The sequence below is a fragment of the Ahaetulla prasina genome, chromosome 1, assembly GCF_028640845.1.
Source record: "Ahaetulla prasina isolate Xishuangbanna chromosome 1, ASM2864084v1, whole genome shotgun sequence".
Lineage (NCBI taxonomy): Eukaryota > Metazoa > Chordata > Lepidosauria > Squamata > Colubridae > Ahaetulla > Ahaetulla prasina.
The window spans coordinates 352330297-352338137 of NC_080539.1; positions in this window are offsets into that span (position 1 = coordinate 352330297).

Consider the following 7841-nt stretch of genomic DNA (forward strand, 5'->3'; position numbering starts at 1 on the left):
GTCTACGTGTCGTTCAATGGTTTTCAAGTAATGCTTGCAGGATTTCTGAAGGTATTCAGGAAATTTATCCTGAATAAATTTCAGCAGCAAATTGCAATAATCTTTTCAGAGACAGAGTAGCTTTTTCTTTTCCCCCAAATCCTGATTCTCCTTGTAGCAGGCAGCAACAGAAGCCGCCTCTCTGGGAGCAAGGCATGCTGGTCGAACTCTGGAACATAATAAGGCTTCAGCAGGGTGCAATTTTTAGCAGAAATTTGGCTGGGCAAAGCCGGACAAACTGGCAAAAGGTTTGCAATCTTCTGCCATAGATGAATGGCTCTTTGCTAGCTTTTGGCCATCAACAATTAGTAGCAAAGAAAATATCAAGGGTTTACTGAATGGAAAATGTTAAGACACTGCAAATCCGAATACACAGAAATGACACATCAGTCTTTCCATGCTGTGCCCTCCCAAGCTTGCTGATCTTTATTGAATCAGGAAAACGGAGCAACATGTTACATTAAGTGCTACCAGTTAAGTCCACCTCTGAAATTATGCATGAGCTCTTTGTCTGCTCCAGTTTTGTTCCCAACATAGATTCCAGTGATGGAATCAGGCATCGTGCTAAGCCATAATATGAAATGCTGGATTTTGGCTCAACAGGACATATGTAAACAGCTATTCTGGCTTTTAAACTGCGGTATATGACTTACTGTTCTGTGTGAACAAGCTTATTCTACAAGTCATTATGAAACCCAGTTTTAGTGAAGAACGTGAATGCAACCTTTGGGTATGTTTTTGTGTAAAGTTAAAGAAGCATGTGGTTGCAAGAAATAGTCCATTTATCACATTTTCAAAGCTTCCATTTTTTCCTTACACGTGTTTGCCTCTTAAACCCCTTTCCCTCTCCCTGGCTCTTTGAATCATGCTACCCCAGGCAAAATTATATGTTGTGGTTCAAAAAGAACGACCAATTTGTTGCACCTGCCAGGGTCTCTTAGAAAGGGAGACTGGAACTCTTCTAAACAGGTAGGGTCCATGTGACACAATGATTAACGTGCTAGACCAGTGTTTTTCAACCTTGGTAACCTTAAGATGGCCTTACTTCAACTTGCAGAATCTCCAGAGTAGTGGCTGAGGAATTCTGTCTAGAGACCTTAAAATTGCCAAGGCTGAGAAGAAACACTGTGATAAGAGTGAGATCAGGGAGTCTAAGATTTGAATCCTCCCTTAATCATGGAGCAAAACTCTGGATGTATTGCTATTTTCAGTCCCAATCTGCCTCACAGGATAATTTTGGGGATAAAATGAAAGACTCTTGGATACGCCACTAAATTCCCAGATGAAAGGCAGATTAATAATAGTAACAGTAGCCTCATCTGGATTAAGGAACAGTAAATGGCTGAACTTCTTTCATCGTTTGTTCACAAGTTCTTTTTGGCAACTTGAAATGCTTTGCATTTAGAGTCAGTGGTTAAAAAAGAAAAGAAAAGAAAGGAAAGGAAGGTAACTTTGTTATTAAAAGCGATTCTAAGGTACAACTTAAATGAAAGAAGTTTCCTTGTCTCCAGCCCAACCCCAATTTCCTTCCTGATCCCATGAGATAACGCTGTCAGCCTTGTCTGTCTGAATTTGTATGCTAAGAGAATGGTGTAATTGTCCTTTCTGTTCTAGGTTTGTTAACAAGGCATATACAGGACGGAGTAATGTCGAGGCCTAATCACAGTAAAGTGAGAGGAGATGCGTTTTGACAGATCATTAGATCAATGTTAAAAATTCACTCTTTTTTTTTTGCAAAGGTTTTGCATGGATACAGTTGGAGCTCAATTATTACATGATATTAGCTGATGGGGTTAGTGCTACTCCAAAACAAGGCTAAACTCATCTTCAAAAGCTACTTGAACAACTGTTGGCAGGGGCAGGGAGAACTGCAACACAAAGCAGCATAAAACTCTGTCTTCGGTGTTACTCTGTAGGTAGCTATCATCACCGCTAGGCAGCTGCAACTCTCAGGCTGAGCCTGATAACCAAGTGAGAAATTGGCATAGGGATCTGGCAGGTATAAGGAGGCAGCCTGACTTGAAAGAAATGGACTGTCTGGGTTGGTACTGCAACCAAACAGGAGAGGTACAGACTCCAACGGATAGCTAAGACTGCAGAAACAATTGCAACCAACCTGCCTTCCACAGAAGACCTGTATATTGTTCAGGTCAGAAGGAGGACTGAGAAAGTATCTGCAGACCCCTCATCCTGGCCATAAACTGTTTCAACTCCTCCCCTTGGGATGCTGATATAGGGCATTACATGCCAAGACAATTAGACACAGGGCCATCACTCTGATGAACCCCTAATTCTTACAATACTGTCTTAAGTCTAAGTATATTTACCCATATTGTTTGGCTGTAGTAGTATTATCCTTCTTACCTTCTTTACTACCCCCTCTTACTGGTATTATTATGCTTATTCTACCCTTTTGCTTGCATGCATACTGAGAACTTCTGCACCAGAGACAAATTCCTTCTGTGTCTAATCATACTTGGCCAAATTAAGCTGTGCTGTGCTGTGCTGTGCTGTGCTGTGCTGTGCTGTGCTGTCCTGTCCTTGCTACTCAGAACAGAACAGGACTGGAAGTGTTAGAGCAGAAAAATGACCCGTATCATCCTAAAATGGGTTTAGCTAATAGGCTAATCTCACTTATAAAAGTCCCCTAACTGGGGCATCAACAGAGGGTTGGTGAAGCATGTCACATTGTATGCACATTAAAACCTGTGTTGGAATCAGCACATCTAGAGCTAACTGCAGTAATACCAAAATGATATATGCACGGTGACATCATCACACAAATATACTTACATCTTAACATACATTTCAACATTTATATAATTACACAGTCATTTGTTCCTCTTGCCCCGGTCCTTTGCATGATCATGATTGTGTTCTGTCCTCCCTCGCCTCTGTCCGAATGATGGCTTAATTAGCCATCACTATCAGCTCTGGCAGCAGAATAGCCAGTGTCTGCCAAGAACCTCCGTTATCTTCCACGACGCTGGTGAGTCACCTAGAAACAAACTTCAGCTCTTAATCAGTGGTTCTGTGCCTGTTACAAAGAGACACAACAGCTCTGGCTGCCTTTTATATCCTGTGGGGTGTGGCTCCATGACTCAGCACTTCTTAGGCCTGCTCCACCCTTGCTTCTGTTGTTCCCTCCTCTCCTGCCTACGAAACCAAGCCTGGTTGCCGTCAGCTGGGTCTGCAGGCGTGGCCTGTGGGGGGAAGAGTCAGGGGATGGAGGCCTCGTTATCTCTTCCACCTGGCCTGTTTCTGGCTCCTGGAGCTGAGCCAGGCAAGCCGGTGCTCCCGAGGTAAGTCCTGACGGCCCTTCCCTCTCACTGTCCAAGTCACTTTCTGGCAGCAGGCCCAGCTCGGGGGGCGCAGACACAACAGATTGGAATAAGGAGGAAAACATTCCTTCAGACTCACTCAAAAAGTCAATTATGCTGGGAGTGATCAACAGAAAAAGGAGAAGGGGTCATCCTAGTACCCCTTGGCTGGACATTATAAACGATGACACTAGGATGACCATGGCAGATCTGAAAGAGGTGGTGTGAGAGAGAGGGGCATGGAGAGCGCTGGTCCATAGAGAGGCCGAGGGTCGGACACGATTGAGTGGCTAACAACAATGACAATTCCTTCAGTATTGGTACACCTAAGGACCACCTAGGACAGGGGAATCAGATGAAGGCAACATGGCATGATAGAAACATGGGCAGATTTCTGCTGCAGTGAAGATGCAAATGAGAAAGAGCTTCTTCCCACGTTTATCTAGTTACATCAGCAAAACAGCCCAACAGACAGCATTCCTATGGACATGAATTTTAATGCTGGGAAGCATCTAGCATGTGGAATGCTAATGCTGGGATGCATCTAGTGTGAATTCAGGACTCTAGATAGCTGTGAAGGTCATTACAAGGCAAATTTCTAACCCAAAGATTTGAACATTTCCATTTATCTTTTCACACAACTGAACTTCTTAAGGTTAAATAAGTGGAATTCTACCAAAATCACTATTTTCACACAAGGATCCCCTTCCTTGGTGGCCCTTGTATTTGGGCATTAAGGGTGACCTGGAAAATCAGGCCTGCTTATTAGCTGTGTCCTGACCTCTGCACCCGTCACCATGAGATTGATGTGGAGGGACTTCTGAGAATCCCATGAATTCACTTGACAAACAGTATTGACAAACTATACTCACATCCACCCTTTATGCCATTTCCTGGCATGTTATTGAAAAGGTTTATCATTAACTTCATCTTGGATGTTTTGCCTGATTTAGTCAACAATTCCCAAGTGATCCTTCTCCAGATTTTAACCTGGAACAATCCTGCATAGCTTCCAAAATTAGCAAAGTTGAACTAAATACTCTGCCACTTACATTTGAGGGATCATACACAATCTAACTGGCTATGAAAGTGCTAAAACAATATCTTGGCCAAAGCACGTATACTTTATTGAATAGGATAAGGAGGGGAGGAAGAAGAGAAGTGGGTTAAAATGTGGAAGACACAACTCTTGATTGCTATTGTCTACATTCTCCCAAATGCAGCTTGCTAACTATTTATTTATTTAGTCAATCATATATAAGATAACAGATAAAAGTATAAACATAATTTGGATACATGAAAAGAGTACGTAAAAAGAAATATTAGGAGGGACGGTAGGCACGCAGGTGCACTTATGCACGCCCCTTACAGACTTCTTAGGAATGGGGTGAGGTCAACAGTAGACAGTTTAAGCTTAAAGTTTTGGGGGTTTGGGGAAGAAACTACAGAGTCAGGTAGTGCATTCCAGGCATTGACCACTCTGTTACTGAAGTCATATTTTCTGCAATCGAGTTTGGAACGGTTTACCTTGAGTTTGTATCTATTATTTGCTCATGTATTGCTGTGGTTGAAGCTGAAGTAGTCATTGACAGGTAGGACATTGGTAGATAATTTTATGTAATACGCTTAGGTCAGACATAGTTCTAAGTTGTCTAAGCCCAAAATTTGGACTCCGGTGGCATAAGATATGTTATTGCAGGTAGAGAAATGGAGAACTCTTCTTGTAAAATATCTCTGGACTCTCGATTGTATTTATGTCCGATATGCAGTGCAGGTTCCAGACAGATGAGCTGTATTCAAGAATACAACTTTTCTTTTTCAGTATGAGCTGTCAGTGTGGTAGTACTATCAACAGCAGGTATTCACTGTGTCTGAGGCATCTGGCTGGCGTCTGGCTGACAGGATGCTGAGACAGCTGGATCATTGGCCTGGATCTGCCAGGGCTAAGTCTGGTGCTCTTTTCCTATGGCATTTGCATTTTGTTGCCTTTTTTTTTAATGGTACAGTATTCTATTCTGTCTGAGCCGGAATTTGCTGTCAGTGCAATATTATTCCAGTTCCCTGTCAGAAACGGCAGCATTAGGTCGCCTGAGTATTGATAAAGACAAACAAGGGCAAGTGGATGGGGTATATGGAAAAGCTTGCTATGATTCAACAAGATGTAATGTCTCTGAATTTGCCCAGAGATGAAAAGTGAATTAAGTGGGATATGCTGTTCTAATAAAAGTTTAGGGAACACAGCAGGAAGTTTGGTAATGGCCAGGTGTGGAAAAGCTACTAGTAGAATATTAACCGCATGCAACAATTTCACTCATCTTGTACCATTGCACTATAAAATTAAAAGTGTAATAGCAACTTTCTGAGTTAAGTTTGCAATTCCATTCCACTTTAAAATCCAACTGCTATAAAACTGATTAGATATTTGCTTCTTTTGTTCTGCTTGATGTAATAGCAATAGTTAAGAGTAGGGGTATATGAACACCCGTTAAAATAATAGAGCTGGCATGAGCTGTTCAGTCCACCACCCCTGGGGAACTGGTAGTGCTGCTCCCACAATTTGGAAATTTCCTCAATTAAGAAAGAATAGAGCCAGCCCCACCTGTACCGGCAGAGGAGGCTTGCTGCGGGCTCATCAGCCAGGGTTGTCCAGCTGGTGGGCTCCAGGAGATCTTTTTCTGCTATTGTGCCTGCCCTTTGAGACATCCTGCCCAGAGGTGGGTTTCAGCAGGTTCTGACCAGTTCTGGAGAATCGGTAGTGGAAATTTTGAGTAGTTTGAAGAACCGGCAGTAAAAATTCTGACTGGCCCTGCCCCCATCTATTCTCTGCCTCCCAAGTCCCAGCTGATCGGTAGGAAATGAGGATTTTGCAGTAATCTTTCCCTGGAGTGGGGTGGGAATGGAGATTTTACAGTATCCTTCCCCTGCCACGCCCACCAAGCCACACCCACAGAACCGGTAGTAAAAAAAATGGAAACCCACCACTGATCCTGCCCCCAGGATGGCTCCAACCCTTCTTACCTTCCATAAGAACTTAAAGACTTGGTTCTGCCGGTTGGCTTGGGGCTTCAACGGAGGGATTTTATATTGAGATTGCTGATAGATTAACAACAGTTCTCACCCCTCCCCTTCTCAGCCCATCTTTTTAGCTAGGTTGATTTTATAGTATTATATTGATATTATTATAAATTATACAGTTTCATCTTTTAATATTGTAAGCCCCCTGGAGTTGCCATGTGGCAAGATGGACAGCTAATAAATTTTTACAAACAAAAAAATAAACAAACAAGAAGGCTGCAGGAGTGATAGAAAGGGATAGTCGTGCAATGGCAAAATAAACAAACCACGTTTATATGTGAAAACATCCAGGTTCAATCCCTGGCATAGTTTAGCCAAAACCTAGGAGCGTCATAGGCAATCAGGGTAAGTGGTATGAACTGTATGGAAAAAGGTTTTTGCAAAATCTAGTTCTCCTTTGCCATTATCCATGTGTTTTTAATACATCCTTAACTTATTTGTAACAATTATTAGCAAAGCCTTTTGTTGTTTGTACAGAAAACTGTCTTTGTAATAATAGAGAACTTAAGCCTTAACTTGAATCATTTTTGGGTGTGTGCCTTCTGGCAACTATCTGGACAAGCCCACATAGTTTTTGTGACTATAATCTCAGAAGCGGATCTAAAGTGGACAGCTAACATCAAAAGCGTCATCAAAAAAGGACAACAAAGAATGTTCTTTCTGCGCCAACTCAGAAAGCTCAAACTGCCCAAGGAGCTGCTGATCCAGTTCTAGAGAGGAATTCTTGAGTCTGTCATCTGCACTTCTATAACTGTCTAGTTTGCTTCTGCAACCCAGCAAGAGAGACACAGACTTCAGAGGATCATTAGAACTGCAGAAAAAACAATTGCTACCAACCTGCCTTCCATTGAGGACCTGTATACTGCACGAATCAAGAAGAGGGCCGTGAAAATATTTACAGATCCCTCTCATCCTGAACATAAACTGTTTCAACTTCTACCCTCAAAATGACGCTATAGAGCACTGCACACCAGAACAACTAGACACAAGAACAGTTTTTCCCCGAACGCCATCACTCTGCTAAACAAATAATTCCCTCAACACTGTCAAACTATTGACTAAATCTGCATTATTAATCTTCTCATTGTTCCCATCACCCATCTCCTTCCACTTATGATTGTATGACTGTAACTTTGTTGCTGGTAATCCTTATGATTTGTATTGATATTGTTTCCTGATTGCTTATTTGTAGCCTATGACTATCATTAAGTGTTGTATCATTAAGTGTTAAATTTGTACCCTATGGCTATCATTAAGTGTTGTAAGGGTTCTACCTTGATGAAGGTATCTTTTCTTTTATGGACACTGAGAGCGTATGCACCAAGACAAATTCCTTGTGTGTCCAATCACACTTGGCCAATAAAAAAATGTGTTCTATTCTATTCTATTCTATTCTATTCTATTCTA